Below are 15327 nucleotides of genomic sequence, written 5' to 3' on the forward strand. Positions count from 1 at the left end.
GATTAGTAAACTTGAAAAAGATCAATAGAAATGAACCAATATGAAGAACAGAGAGAACAAAGGTTGAAGACAACAAAGCCTCAGAAATCTGTGGGACTATATCAAGTGTACTAACATTTGGGAGTCCTAGAAGAGCAGAGAGAGACTGAGGCAGAAAAAATATTTAAATAAATAATGTCCAAAAAGCTCCAAATTTGTTTTAAAAAAATTGTATTTCTTATTGCTGCTGTAATAACTTACCACAAATATAATAGCTTAAAATCCCACAAATTTATAATCTTACAATTCTGGAGGTCGGAAGTCTTAAAGTCAAGGTATCTGTATTCCTTCTGGAGGCTCTAGAGGCAAATCTGTTACCTTGCCTTTTCCAGCTTCTACAGGCCAACAACATTAATTGGCTCAGGGCCCCTTCCTCGCGTTACTCTAACCTCTACTCTGGCTGTCACATCTCCTACTCTGACTCAACCCTCTTGCCTCCCTCTTGATTATATTGGGCCTACCAAGATAATGCAGGATAAGCTCCTCATCTCAATACCATTAATAATATCTGCAAAGTCCTTTTTAACATATAAGTAAGGTAATATACTTGTCAGTTCTGGGGATTTGGATGTGGACATCTTTGGGGAATATTATTCAGGCTACCACAAACATTAATATACATTTCCAAGAAATTCAATGAATCCATGTAGGATAAGCACTAAAATTCACCTTTAGATACATCGTAGTAAGACTGTTGAAGGCCAAAGATAAAACTTAAAAGCAATAATAGAAAAATTACTCATTACATACAGGGCAACAGCCACATGATTAATGGCTAACTTCTTATAAAGAATGGTGTTAGGACTTCTAGTTTTCTCTTTGGCATGTAAGGAGCTTAGAAGTTGCCCTTTCGTCCTAACAACAAGTAAAAAGATGGACAAACTGAAAAATCAGCCAACTCTTAGATCCGTGGGTTATGAGGTCACAGGTTAAACTGCCACTCTCAAAATTGGAAAGACAGGTGGATGTAGAGAATCACAACTTACTAGAGCAGAAGCCTCCATGAGAACCAGTATTGAGAACCAGTAGGAAAACCTGAACTGTAATTGACAAATTACTGGAAGCTCAGTGTGCACAAGTCTGAGAGTTAAAAACTTCAGAGGGACTCAATCAAAAGGGGGCCCTATACTTTTGTGAGTTTTATCTCCAGGAGCTCTATGAGGCCAATAGTGAATATTGGAGAAAAATCCCCTTGTGTTTCTGGTGGGGGGAGGGGAAAAATATTGATATTGAAATAAGTCAGAACATCCTGTTCTTAACAAGGCCTCCCTTCAGGAGCAACTATTTTACCAGAGCCTAACCTACCTAGGGACAGGGAAATACCCAACTCCACCTCCCTCTAGCTATCCTATCTCACCTAAGGAGAAGGGAAAAAAAACTATGCAGCACTGGTGAAGTTCATAGTCCAGGGGCATATAGGCTCACCAAAAGATGAAGACATAATCTAATCATAGAGCTATAGAATGCTTCTCCTGCCCCTACATAACTAAAAAACTGTTTACGTCAGCTTTTTTTAACTAGTATATCATGTCTGCCTTTTAACAAAACATAAGGCATGCTGGAAGAATGAATGAATGAATGAATGAATGAATGAATGAATGAATGAATGAAAGTAAGTTTGAAAAGACTGACCAAGCATCAGGACCAAAATCAGATGTGGCAAGAAAGTTGGAATTATCAGACCAGGAGCTTTTAAAAACTATGATTAATATGCTAGGGACTTTAATGGAAAAAGTAGGCAGCTTTCAAGAACACATGGATAATATAAGCAGAGATGGAAAATCTAGGAAGGAATAAACGGAAATGATAGAGATTTTTTAAAAAGCACTGTAAGAGAAAATAAAAATACTTTTGATGGATTTTAGTAGCCTGGGCATGGCTGAGGAAAGAATCTCTGAATTTGAGCATGTGACAATAGAAACTGCCAAAACTGAAAAGGAAAAAGATGGAAAAGAATATCCAAGAACTGTGGAACAACTACAGTGTATATAATGTATGTGTAATGGGAATACTAGAAGGAAAAGACACAGAAGCAATATTTGACGCAATAATGGTTGAGAATTTTCCCAGAGTAATCTGAGACACCAAATCACATCTTGGAAGATCAGAGAACACTAAGGAAGATAATGCCAAAAAACAAAACAAAATGAAACAACCCTTCCTCCCGCCACCCCCCCAAAAAAGCCACCTAGGAATACCATAGTCAAACTTCAGAAAATCAGAGATAAAAAAGTCACCATACCTATAAATAAGGAATACATCTCACTTCTCAGAAATCACACAAGCAAAAACAGAGTGAAATATTTAGTGCTGAAAAAAAAAAAAAGAAAAAAAAAAGCCTACCAACCTGGAATTTTGTACCCTGCAAAATTATCCTTCAAAATTGAAGGAATAATGAAGACTTCTCAGACAAAGATTGAGGGAATTTTTTGTCAGTAGACCTGCTTTGCAAAAAGTGTTAAAAGAAGTTCTTCAGAGAGAAAATGATTCAGGTCAGAAACTCAGATCTACATCAAGAAAGGAAGCACATTGGTGAAGGAATAAGTGAAAGTAAAATAACATTTTTTTATTAATTGATCTAACATAACAGTTCAAAATAATATAAACAATGTATTCAAGTAAAAACTTGTGTATGTATATCTATGTGTATATATATGTATATGTACATTTATATAAGTGAAATGAATGAAAGCAATATAGAAGAGAGGAATTAGGAATATTTTGTTACTTGTATTACCTGTGAAGTGATATAGTGTTATTTGAAAGTGGGCTTGGATTAGTTGTAAATGTATATCGCATTCTCTATGGTAACCACTAAAATGTATAATGGATAGTTTAAGAAAAGAATGAAATCATAAAAATGCTCATGCTCAGTTAAAACCATAAAAGGTAGAAAAACTGTAGCAGACAAAAAATAGGAAAAAGAACAAGGACAACAAACAAAACAGAAACAAATGTAGTAGATGTTAATTCAGCTATATCAATAATCACTTAAACATCAATGGTCTAAATACACCAATTAAAATACAGATTGTCAGAGTGGATCACAAAACGACGCAATTTCTGTGTGTGGCTGCCTATAATAATTTACACTATCAAAAGTTGCAGTTAGCTTTCCTTGGGGGAAAAGACTTTTGCAAAGTCACGGAGGCTGTCTTTGCTTTTCCTTTGAGTTTGCTAGAGCTTGGGAACAAATAATTCCCAGAGTTTTAAGACTATGTATGAACTATAACAAGTGATTGGGTAAGCTCAACCCACAACTTGCTGTGGTTGCAGAGGCTCAAAATGACTATTGTAATTTTTTAAACAATTAAGTATTTTTGACAAATAAGACCCAACTATATATTGTCTATGACAAATCCCCTTTAAATGTAAAGACATACAAATTAAAGAGATGGAAAAAGATATATCATGTTAATACTAATCAAGGGAAAGCAGGAGTAGCTATATTAATTTCAGACAGAGCAGACTTCAAAGTAGGGAAAGTCATCAGGAATAAAGAGGAGCATTATATAATGATAAAGGGGTCAATAAACCAAGAAGACAACATTTCTTAATCTTATGCACTTAACAGTTTCAGGATACATGAGGCAAAAAGTGTTAGAACTACAAAGATAAATAGGTGAATCCAGTATTATAATTGGAGACTTTCAGCACCTCTCTACAGAAATGAACAGATCTAGTAGGCAGAAAATCCGTAAGGACAAAGAGGAAAACATGATTTTAAGGAGGGGCCGTGGGTGACATAGTCTGACAGGAAAATCACAGCTGAGTGGCCTTAGGGGGAAGGAGGGGAGAATAGTAGTGAAGAACAAACACTGAACCTTCGAGCCAGTGTATGAGGATTGTGGGAAAGAAAAGAGCCACCGCCGTAGAGGTCTGCAGCAAAATCCATGTCCTCAAGAGGAGCCAGATACTGTTGAAGCAAGAAAGGGAAGGAGCCATTCAGAGTAGTTTGAAGATGCAAGGGATTTTGTTGATGACAGACCAAGAGGAACAGAAGGTTTCAGAATATAGGGAGGGTTGGGAGATAGGGTCAGCAAAAGGAGTGCACAGAGTGGTTTGGGAGCCAGGGGAAGCCTCAGGAGATCTGGATTTCCTGTGGTGACTGACAGGGATAAAGGGTTTCCAGGGAGATGGGGATGGTAGATTGTGCATTGGGGTAGGGTGGGAATGGAAGACCTCACTGGGAGCTTCCACTGGACACCTCTTGATGGAGGCTGCAGAAGGGTGCTTACTTCTGACTCTGGTTGGAGCTTGGCAAATAGCCTTGTCACCCACAGGGGGTTTCATTCTTTGATGGTAGGTGACTATAGAGATCTTTAGGGACTTCAAATTTGAGTACTCATTAAAATCATCAGGTCTCTCACTTTTTGTAAAATTATCAATTTCAAAGGCTTGCACCTGAGGCCTTTGAGCTAAGTTTTAACAGGTGCTTCTAATGCAGGTAGTGATTGGACTACAAAGAGTAACGTGGCTCTGAGCCAGCATGTTCACACCCGGAAAAGTCTGGTGACTTACCCTACAGTCACCTGGTCTCAGGTCCCTTGAAGGGTCCAGATCAAGACCCACTATTCCATGTAGATGCCACTATAACTTGACATTGGTCAGTTTATTTCTCTTGGTGTTTTAGTTAGAGTATTTACTAGCTAATTTCATTTTATAAGGTCGATATTTCTAGTGTAGCTAATTATTCACTATTCAACCTAATTTTGACAAAGTTGAGCATGAAGGAGAAATATAAATGTTTAAAGATGCGCCAAAGAATAGTACAGCGAATTCTTATATATCCATTACCTAATGTCAGCAACCATCAGCATTTTGCCATACTGGAAGAAAAAAAACTTAAATCTTTCATTTCTTGACTTATAAATGTGATTTTAAAATTTGTTTGCTTTCACCTCATTTTGTGGCTAAGATTATTAATGCTTATATGGCAAGGCAAAAAAAAAAAAAAGCTTTGTTATGTAACACTGTATGTTGACTTTCTAGTTTAAATGCAATTGGAAAAATAGCCCGTATGCTATTATACTCTGGCAGTAAATATGGTGAATGTATAAAATGCATTTTCAATTTAAGGTATTTTTTTTTCTTTTAATATAGACGACTCTGGAATTTGGCAAATCTGTTTTTTTTGTTGTTGTTGTTTTTTTGTTTTTTAATTGAAAAGACTCTGAGAGAGAAATAGGGAGAAAATTACATATGGGAAAAAATGGGAAATCTGCTAACATTGGGTAAAATAAATAGATAGGTCAACTTCTTAGCATGGGCCTGTCCTGACAAGATATAGCTGTGTCCTCAGGGAGCTATTTGCTAGGACGCTGAGATAATAAAGTGATAGGGCACTTGCTAGGCTATTTTTAAGTGAAAGCTTAGAAGTTAGCAGTGGGATAATCCTCTCATGTTATTATGCTTTCTTTCTCCTTTAGCCCTTCCAGTATGTGAAATTCCATCCTTCATGTTTTCTGGCATTAAAGTCAGTGCACTACAAGTTTTAAGAAGGAGCATTATAAAAACTGTTTCAGAGTCAAGGCCATTTCCTAGTTAAATTTCACAGTAACGTTTTTCAGGTCTAAAAATATTTAGGAATTCAGGGTGATCCATCATCCCAAATAAATTACAGTAAGGCAGATTGCCTAAGAGAGCCAGTGTGGATAGAGACAGGTGACTTATCCAAATTCATGTAGAAACCAAACAATAATTTGTTATCATTCAAAATTATCTGATTTCAGCCATGAGCCTACTAGAAATTAGAACTTTAATATTTAATCCTTTGTGAAATGACATGTTTAATTTTTTTCTTTTTTTCATTGTGATAAAATATATATAACTTAAAATTTATTATCTTAACCATTTTTAAGCATACAGTTTAGTGGTATTAAATACATTCACAGTGTTGCCACTATCACCACTGTCTGTCTCCAGAACTCATCACCTTTCAGAATATAAATTCTATATTCATTATGAAATAACTCCTCATTCCCCCTTACTCCTGTCCCAGCCCCTGGTAATCCCATTCAGCTCTCTGTTGCTATGGATTTGACTACATACTTCCTATAAGTGATTTCCTACAATATTTATTCTTTTGTGACTGGCATATTTCCCTTAGTGTGTCTTCAGGGTTCATCCATGTTGTAACATATTGCAAAATTTCCTTCCTTTTTAAGGCCAAATAATATTCCATTATATGTATATATCATATTTTGCTTATCCATTCATTGGCGATGGACACTTGGGTTGCTACCAAATTTTAACTATTGTGAATAATGCTTCTATGAACATGGGTGTACAGATGTCTCTTCGAGACCCCACTCTCAATTATTTTCAGTGTATACTGGCAGTGGAATTACTGGATCATATGGTAATTCTATTTTAAATTTTTAGATGAACCTCTGTACTGTTTTCCACATTTGTTGTATCATTTTACATTTCTACTGACAGTACACAAAGGTTCTAAGTTCTCCACATCCTTTCTAATACTTGGCATTTTCTCTTCTTCTTTCTTTCTTTCTTTCTTTCTTTCTTTCTTTCTTTCTTTCTTTCTTTCTTTCTTTATTTCTTTCTTCTTCTTTTTTTTTTTTGATATCCTAAAGATATGAGGCAATATCTCATTTTTATTTGTATCTCAATGATGACTAAGTGATGTTGATCATCTTTTCATGTACTTACTGGCCATTTGCCCATTTTGGAACCATGTTGCTTTTTTGTTGTTGAGTTTTAGGAGTTCTCTGTATACTCTGGTTATTAATCTCTTATCAGATATGTGATTTGCAAATATTTTCTCCCATTATGTGGTTTGCCTTTTTACTCTATGGATTGTGTCTTTTAATGCACTAAAATTCTAAAATTTTCATGATATCCAGCTTGTCTATTTTTTCTTTTGTTGCCTGTGCATCTGGAATTGTAACCAAGAAATATTGGCCAAATCCAATATGAGTGTTTGCCTTATGTTTTATTCTGAGAGGTTTTTTTAAAATATAGTTTTAGATCTCAAATTTAGGTCTTTGATCCATTTTGAGTTAATTTTTGTATATGGTGTGAGGTAAGGGTCCACCCTCATTCTTTTGCAAGTGGATATCCAGTTTTTCCAGCACTATTTGTTGAAAAAACTGTCCTTTCCCCATTAAATGGTCTTGGCGCCCTTGTCAAAAATTATATGACTATATATGTGAGGGTTTATTTCTGGGCTCTCTATTACATTGGTCTCTATGTCTGTCTTTAATGCAGTATCACATATCACACTATTTTGCTTACTGTAGGTAGTTTTGAAATAAGGAAGTGTGAGTCTTCCAGCTTTTTTTCTTTTTCATGATTGTTTTTGGCTATTCTGGGATGTTTGAGAGTCCATTTGAACTTTAGGATGGGTTTTTCTATTTTTGCAAAAATTGTCATTGTGATTTTGATAAGGATTGCATTGAATCTGTAGATTGCTTTGGATAGTATTGACATCTTAACAATATTAAATGTTGTAATCCATGAACGCAGTATGTGTTTCTATTTATTTCTATCTTCTTTAATTTCTCTCAACGGTATTTTGTAGCTTTCACTTTCTTGGTTAAATTTATTCCTGAGTATTTAATTCTTTTGGCTGTGATTATACATGGAATTGCTTTTGTAGTTTCCTGTTCAGATTGTTTATTGTTTGTGTACAGAAATGCAACTGAGTGTTGCATGTTGACTTTGTATCTTGCTACTTCGCTGAATTGATATAATTCTAACACTTTTTTGTGGAGTCATTAGAGTTTCCTACATAAAATATCATGTCATCTCCAAAGAGATAATATTACATCTTTTCTTTTTTGTCCAATTCAGATGCCTTTTACTTCTTTTTCTTGCCTAATTACTCTGGCTAGAACTTTCAGTACTATGCTGAATAGAAGTGGTGAAAATAGGCATCCTTACTTTGTTCTTGATCTTAGAGAAAAAGCTTTCAGTCTTTTACCATTGAGTTTGATGTTTGCTGTGAGTTTTTCACATGTGACTTTTATTATGTTGAGGTAGTTTTTCCTATTCCTATTTTATTGAGTGTTTTTATTATGAAAGAGTGTTATGAAACTTTGAAATTATGAAATTTTGTCAATTGTTTTTGCTGCATCAATTGAGAAGATCATGTAGTTTTTTCCTTCATTTAGTTGATGTAGCATTGATTTACATTAATTGATTTTCATATGTTGAACCATCCTTGCATTGAAAAAACAAATCTCACTTGGTAATGTTTTATAATCCTTTTTAACATGTTGCTGAATTGTATTTGCTGGTGTTTTGAGGATTTTTGCATCAGCGTTCATAGGGGATATTGGTCTGTAATTTTTTTATAGTGTCTTTGAGTTTCGTATCAGAGTTATGCTGGCCTTAGAGAATAAGTTAGGAAGTATTCTCTCCTATTCAGTTTTTGGGAAACAGTTAAAAGGATCGGTATTAGTACTTTAAATATTTTGTAGAATCGGCCAGTGAGGCCATCAGGTCCAGGACTTTTCTTTATTGGGGAGATTTTTTTGATTACTGATTCAATCTCATTAGTAGTTATCGATCTAGCTAGGTTTTCCTTTTCCTATTTTAGTCTTGGTAGGTTTGTGTTTCTAGGAATATGTTTAACCTAAGTTATTCAATTTGTTGGTATACAATATTCATAGTACTCTCTTATAATCTTTTTTATTATAGAATCGGTAGTAATGTCCTCACTTTCTTTTCTGATCTTAGTAATTTGAGTCTTCTTTTTTTTTCTTAGTCCACCTACCTAAAGGTTTGTCAATTTTGCTGATCTTTTTGAAGAACCAACTTTCGGTTTCATTGACTTTTCTCTATTTTTATTCTCTATCTCATTTATCTTGGCTCTAGTCTTTATTATTTCCTTCTAGCTTTGGCTTTACTTTGTTCTTTTTCTAGTTCCTAGAGATATAAAGTTAGGTTGTTGATTTGCGGTCTTATTTATTTTATAATGTAAGTATTTATAGCTATACAGTTCCCCTTTAGCACTACTTTTGCAGCATCTCATAAATTTTGGTATGTTGTAGTTTAGTTTTTATTCATTTCTAAGAATTTTCTTATATTCTTTGTGATTTATTCTTTGATCCATTGATTGTTTAAGATTGTGCTTAATTTACACAAATTGTAAATTTTCCAGTTTTACCTTTGTTATTGATTTCAAACTTGATTCTTTTGTGGTCAGAGATGCTTTGTATCATATCTATCTTTGAAATATTGAAACTAATTTGAGCCTTAATTTGTGACCTAACCTATGGTCTATCCTGGAAAATATCTCATATGCACTTGAGAAGAATGTGTATGCTGTTCTTGGGTAGAGTGTTCTACCCAAGATCTATTAGATCTGTTAGATCTAGTTGTTTTATTGTATTGTGTAAAACCTCTATTCCTTATCTTCTACATGGTTGTTCTTCCTATTATTGTGAGTGGGATGTTGAAGTTTCCAACTATTATTGTAGAATTGTATTTAATCTTCAATTTCGTTTAATCCTGCAGGACTCCCATGAACATTTGTTTCAAGGCAGGTCTAGTGATAGCAAACTCAGCTTATATCTGGGAATGTCTTCTCTCTCACTTTTTTTTGAGGTATAACTGACATATTAATTTCGCGTATACAACATAATGATTTGATATTTGTATACATTGCAAAAATGATCACAATAAGTCTAGTTAACATCTGTTATCATACATAGTTATAAAATATTTTTTCTTGGAATAAGAACTTTTAAGATTTATTCTCCTAGCAACTTTTAAATATGCAATACAGTATTATTTACTATAGTCACCATGCTGTGCATTACATCCCCATGACTTATTTTATAACTGGAAGTTTGTACCTTTGGCTGCTTTGACCCATTTTGCCCACCACTCACCTCCTGCATCTGGTAATCTCCAATCTGTTCTTTAATCTATGGGCTTGCTTTTTTGCTTTAGACTCCACATGTAAGTGAGGTCATATAGTATTTGTCTTTCTCTGACTTATTTCACTTACCATAAAGCCCTTGAAGTCAGTCCATGCTGTCACAAATGGCAAATTTCATCCTTTTTTATTGCTGAATAATAATAGATTGTTTATACATATACCACATTTCTCTTATTCATCCATTAGTGGATGAATTGTTTTCATACTTTGGTATTGTAAATAATTCTGCAGTGAGCATGGGGGTGCATATATCTTTTTGAGTTAGTGTTTTTGTTTTCTTTGAATAACTACCCAGAAGTGGAATTACTGGATCATATGGTTGTTCTATTTTTAAGTTTTTGAGGAAACTCCATATCATTTCCCATAGTGGCTGCACCAATTTATATTCCCACCAACAGTGCACAAGGGTTCCGTTTTCCCAACATTTTCTCTAGCACTTTTTATTTCTTGTCTTTTTGATAATAGCAGTTTTAACAGGTAACAGCTATTCTAACAGCCATTTAACAGATGTGATATCTCATTGTTGTTTTAATTTGCATGCCCTAATGACGAGGGATGTTGAGCATCTTTTCATGTGCCTGTTGGCTATCTCTGTGTCTTCTTTGGGAAAAAATCTGTTTTGTTTCCTTGCCCATTTTTAAATCTGATTGTTTGGGGTTTTTACTAATGAGTTGTGTAAGTTCCTTATATTTTTTGGATACTAACCCCCTTATCAGATATGTGATTTGCAAATATTTTTGCCCATTTAGTAGGTTGCCTTTCATTTTGTTGATGGTTTCCTGCTGTGCAGAAGCTTTTAGTTTGAGTAGTCCCACTTGTTTATTTTTGCTTTTGTTGCTTTGCTTTTGGTGTCAGATACAAAAAAATCATCATCTTGACATATATTAGGGAGCTTACTGCCTAGGTTTTTTTCCTAGGAGTTTTATGGTTTCAGGTCTTACGTTCATATCTTTAATCAATTTTTGGTTAACTTTTGTGTGTTGTGTAAGATAGTGATCCAGTTTTATTCTTTTGAAGTTTTCCTAACACTATTTATTGAAGAGACTATTCTTTCCCGATGATATATGCTTGACTCCTTTGTTGTAAATATATTGACTGTACATGCCTGGACTTATTTCTGGCCTCTCTGTTCTGTTCTGTTTATATGTCTGTTTCATGCCAATGCCATACTGTTTTGTTAACTATAGTTTTGTGATATAGCTTGAAATCAGGGAGCGTGTTCTTCTCTCCCAAGATTGCCTTGGCTATTCAGGGTCTATTTTGGTACCAAACAAATTTTAGGATTGTTTCTTTTATTTCTGTAAAAAATGCCGTTGACATTTTGATAGAGTTGACATTGAATCTGTAGATTGCTTTGAGTAGTAGGAACATTTTATCAATATAATTTTTCAAGCTCATGAGCACAGTGTATCTTTCTATTTATTTGTGTCTTCATTTTCTTTCATTAATAGCTTATAGTTTTCAGTGTACAGATCTTTCATCCACTTGGTTAAATTTATTTTTAGGTATTTTATTCTTTTTGATGCAATTGTAAATAAGATTGGTTTCTTTTTCTCTTTCTGATAGTTTATTATTGTATAGGAATGCAATTGATTTGTTTATTTTGTATCCTGCAATTTTACTGAATTCACTTATTAGTTCTAACAGTTTTTTGATAGGATGCTTAGATGTTTTCTATATATATAATATGTCATCTGCAAATATTGACAGTTTTACTTCTTCCTTACTAATTTGGATGTCTTTTGTTTCTTTTTTTTGCCTAATTTCTTGCTCTTGCTGGGACTTTGTTGAATAAAAGTGGCAAGAGTGGGCATCTTTGTCTTGTTCCTGATCTTAGAGGAAAAGGTTTCAGCTTTTCACTATTGAGTATGATGTTAGCTGTGGGTTTGTCATAAATTATTATGTTGAGGTACGCTTCCTCTATTTCCACTATTTTTTATCTGTTATAGGATTTTACTTTGTCGTTATCATTAAACTTGCATATAAACTTGTAAAAGTGTCCCTTCTTGGCAGCCACAGAAATCAAGGTACCCGACAGACAAAGGTATAAGCTCCTTTGTGGGAGATATTGGTGAGCTAGAGTGAGGCAGAGGGAGAGCACAAAGACTGTATCTACCAGATTCTGTTCTCTGAGAGGACTTCCATAGGCCACTAGTTTGTGTCAAACCAGAAGCCTGCCCTATACAACAAAGCTCCTGGATCAACAAATAGGCCTTTTTCCTAGAAAGACTGGGGGTGTTTTTCAGTCTTCTGTCTGTACAGTGCTCTGGAGGTGGTTGCCTACCAAGAACTGTCTCTCCAAATGTTACTGTTGCATGGGACCCAGGAACACAAGCTACCGTAGCCTCCAGAGCCAGGCAATCAAGTAGTGTCTCTTGGGTAGCAACAGCAAAGATTATGGCACCAGATGCATAAAAGGCTCACTTCTAGGACATTCTAGTGCTCTAAAGCTGGCGGAGGGTGAGCATGAGGATGACACTGGCCGGCAGTAACAATGCAGAGGGGAATGTAATGATGGTACCCACTTGATAAAGAAATAAAATAGCCCACCACCATCTAGAGCAAGGCAGAGGGAGAATGCAAAAATGGTACCTATCAGTTTCCATCCCTAGAGTGTTCCAGCAGGCTCCTGGATGTGTGTGTAAAATTAGATGCCGGCCCCTCAGGCAGACACTAATATAAGCAAATGAGCTTCTTAAAGTTTGAGCTAGATCGGCTACCCTGGGCTGGGTCCTGAGGTGGGTGAGTTCAAACATGCAGGCCCTTTAAGAGCCATTTCTCAGATTGCTAGAGTCTTGTGGGTCTCATGGATGCAAGCCCCAAGAAACCTTTGGTTTACAAAGGTAAATGTTTGGAGGGCTTATCTCTCAGGTGCAGGTCTTAACAGTTGGGGTGCCCAATGTAGGCTTCAAAACCTTTACTCCTCAGGGAGAGAAGCTCCTAGTTTTGAGTTCCCTGGTCGCTGTTCCAGGGAGACCAGAGGATGGAGTTTTTGGCGAGATTGTGTCCCAGACTTTTCTATCCACTTCAGTGTGGTTTTCTTCTTGTCGTCCAATATGTAGTCATCACTCAGCCATTCTTTAGATTTTTATTAGAGGAAGTTGTTTCATATGTAGCCATAGACTTAGTAGATTCATGGGAGGAAGTGAGTCCAGGATCTTCCTGTGTTACCATCATGTCTCCCTCACTTTTGGAGCCCCCCCCCTTTTCTTTTTTGATATTTGTTTGATTTTTTTTTTTTTTTTTTTAGCACTTTGAATATATTGGCCCATTGCCTTCTAACCTCCAGTTTGTGATGAGAAATCTGTTTATGGTATCAACGGAAGTTTGTCATCACCAATTCAGCGCCAACAGGAGTTCCCAATTTGGGTTGCAGTGTAGGGAGAGAGACTTCATTCAGCACAAACAACCCAATTGTGATACAGCTTGACTGTGGAACAGCAAGGCTGTGGAACAGCCGGGTGAGGTGGCCCTAGTGTTACAGCCCTGGTGTTACAACTCTACTCTATTTGGGCAAGACTGCTCTGTTCTATTACACTGTTGACACCTCTGTATGGGGGAACACAGTCTTCAATGGAAACTTAAAGTACACTTCCCAAGCCAGAGGGGAGCTGACATATAGAGAGAAATCCCTACTCCTGGTACCCGATTGGTCTGTTCTCATGCAAATGAGGACTCCAAATTCTCACAATTTGATTGATCCAAACAGCACTGTCCTGGTTGGTCAGAATGGAGCTGCTCTTATATGTTAGTAAAGATGCTAATGAGGATATAGTGGTGCAGCTACAATTGGACAGGGAAAGTCTCAGTCCCATTGATTGAAATACTATTCCAAGAACTTTATAAGAGTTGGCTCAGATGGCAGAAACATAGTGCAGGCAGGCAGTTCAATGCAGGCTTCTTCCTGAAGAACAGCTTGCATGAGAAAGCCCTGTTTAGCAATGGCTGTTAGACTCTGTTTTTTAATTTGAGCCCAATCAGCCACCAGGAGCCCTTCTTAACAGGTAAATTCATTCTTGGGGTCAACAATAGTTTTATCAGGGATCTCTTTTGTGTCATGACTCACTTCTCTCTTGCAGCTTTCAAAATTCTCTTTTTGTCTTTGCCTTTAGAAAATTTGATTATAAAATGTCTCAGTGCGGATCTCTTGGAACTCATGTTATCTGGAGTTCATTGAGTCTCTTGGGTGTTTATTTCGTGTCTCATCAAAGTTGGGAAAATTTTGGCCGCTATTCCTTCAGATATTCTCTCTGCTCTTTTCTCTTTTTGAGACTTCTACAATACTTGTGTTGGTTTGCCTTATGTGTCCTACAAGTCCCTTACATTCTGTTCACTTCTTCAGTTTTTTCTTTTTGTTGTTATTGTTCCTTAGATTCAATAATTTCCATTGTCCTTTAAGTTCACTGATTCTTTCTTCTGCCTGATCAGTTCTGACTTTGAATCCCTCTAGTGTATTTTTCTTTGCAGTTATTGTACTTTGCAGCTTAAGTATTTATTTCCTTTTAATTTCTTTTTGGATTTTCTTTCTCATTATTGGTATTTCCATTTTTTTTTTTTTGTATATCAATATCTTGACTTTCTATACATCTTTCTTTAGTTTTTTGAGCATCTTTAGATAGTTGTTTTAATACTTTTGTTTAGTAGATCTACTCTTAGGTCTTTTTCGAGGATAATTTCTATTGATTTATTTTTCCTTTGAATGGGCCATACTTTCCTGTTTCTTTGTATACCTTTTGATTGTTTTGTTGAAAACTGAACATTTGCATCTAATAATGTGGTGACTCTGGAAATCAGATTTTTTTCCATTCTCTAGCATTTACTGGCTTTTGACTGTTGTTTTCGATTTTTTTTTTTTTTTAATTTTTGTGGGCTTTGTGCCGGGGTCAGCTTGGTGTGTAAACTTAAGGTTTTTGCAGGTCTTTTCTCAGCTTGTGCCTTCGACTGAGTATGCATAGTCACCTTCAATTTTTTTCCAAATATTTGGGTGCTTTTTCAAGTTCTAGTCTTTAATTACTGGCTCCCATTAGGGATAAAGAGAAAATGAAGGGAGGATAAAATGATACTGGCCCTTTAAATACCGTGGCAGTCTCTTAGCACGAGCAAGAGGGGCATGCAACAGTGGGGGAAGACATAGCAACAATGGCGGCCAGCTTCTTTGTCTGCCTCTCTGTGATAAGAAGAAGCCATCAGTAATTGGAGCATGGTTCCCTAATATTTAGAGTTCTTTTTGCTCACACTCATTCCTGCAAGCTGTATACAAGTTGCTACAGGATCTGGTATACAGCTGCTTGCTACTGGGGTGGGCTGTCTATAGCTGCTACTGTGTTTATGGTTGAAATTGATTGAAATTAACCACAATTTACCATCCAAGCCTTCTCCTG

The 15327-nt window shown here is 35.8% G+C and overlaps 1 protein-coding gene across 8 annotated transcripts in view; it reads left to right on the forward strand.

The window, feature by feature from the left end:
* The window catches only part of DHRS7B (dehydrogenase/reductase 7B), a 56522-nt gene that overhangs the window by 9654 nt on the left and 31541 nt on the right, over nucleotides 1-15327 (forward strand). The window contains exon 1 of one of the 8 annotated variants that reach the window (XM_023522109.1): nucleotides 13389-13407. The exons of the other annotated variants lie outside the window; for them this stretch is intronic. The gene's annotated coding sequence lies outside the window, so the exon portion shown is untranslated. Of the gene's footprint in view, nucleotides 1-13388; nucleotides 13408-15327 lie in introns of those variants that run through there. 8 annotated transcript variants of the gene reach the window in all.

Source organism: Pteropus vampyrus, unplaced genomic scaffold (assembly GCF_000151845.1).
Source record: "Pteropus vampyrus isolate Shadow unplaced genomic scaffold, Pvam_2.0 Scaffold331, whole genome shotgun sequence".
Classification (NCBI taxonomy): Eukaryota; Metazoa; Chordata; class Mammalia; order Chiroptera; family Pteropodidae; genus Pteropus; species Pteropus vampyrus.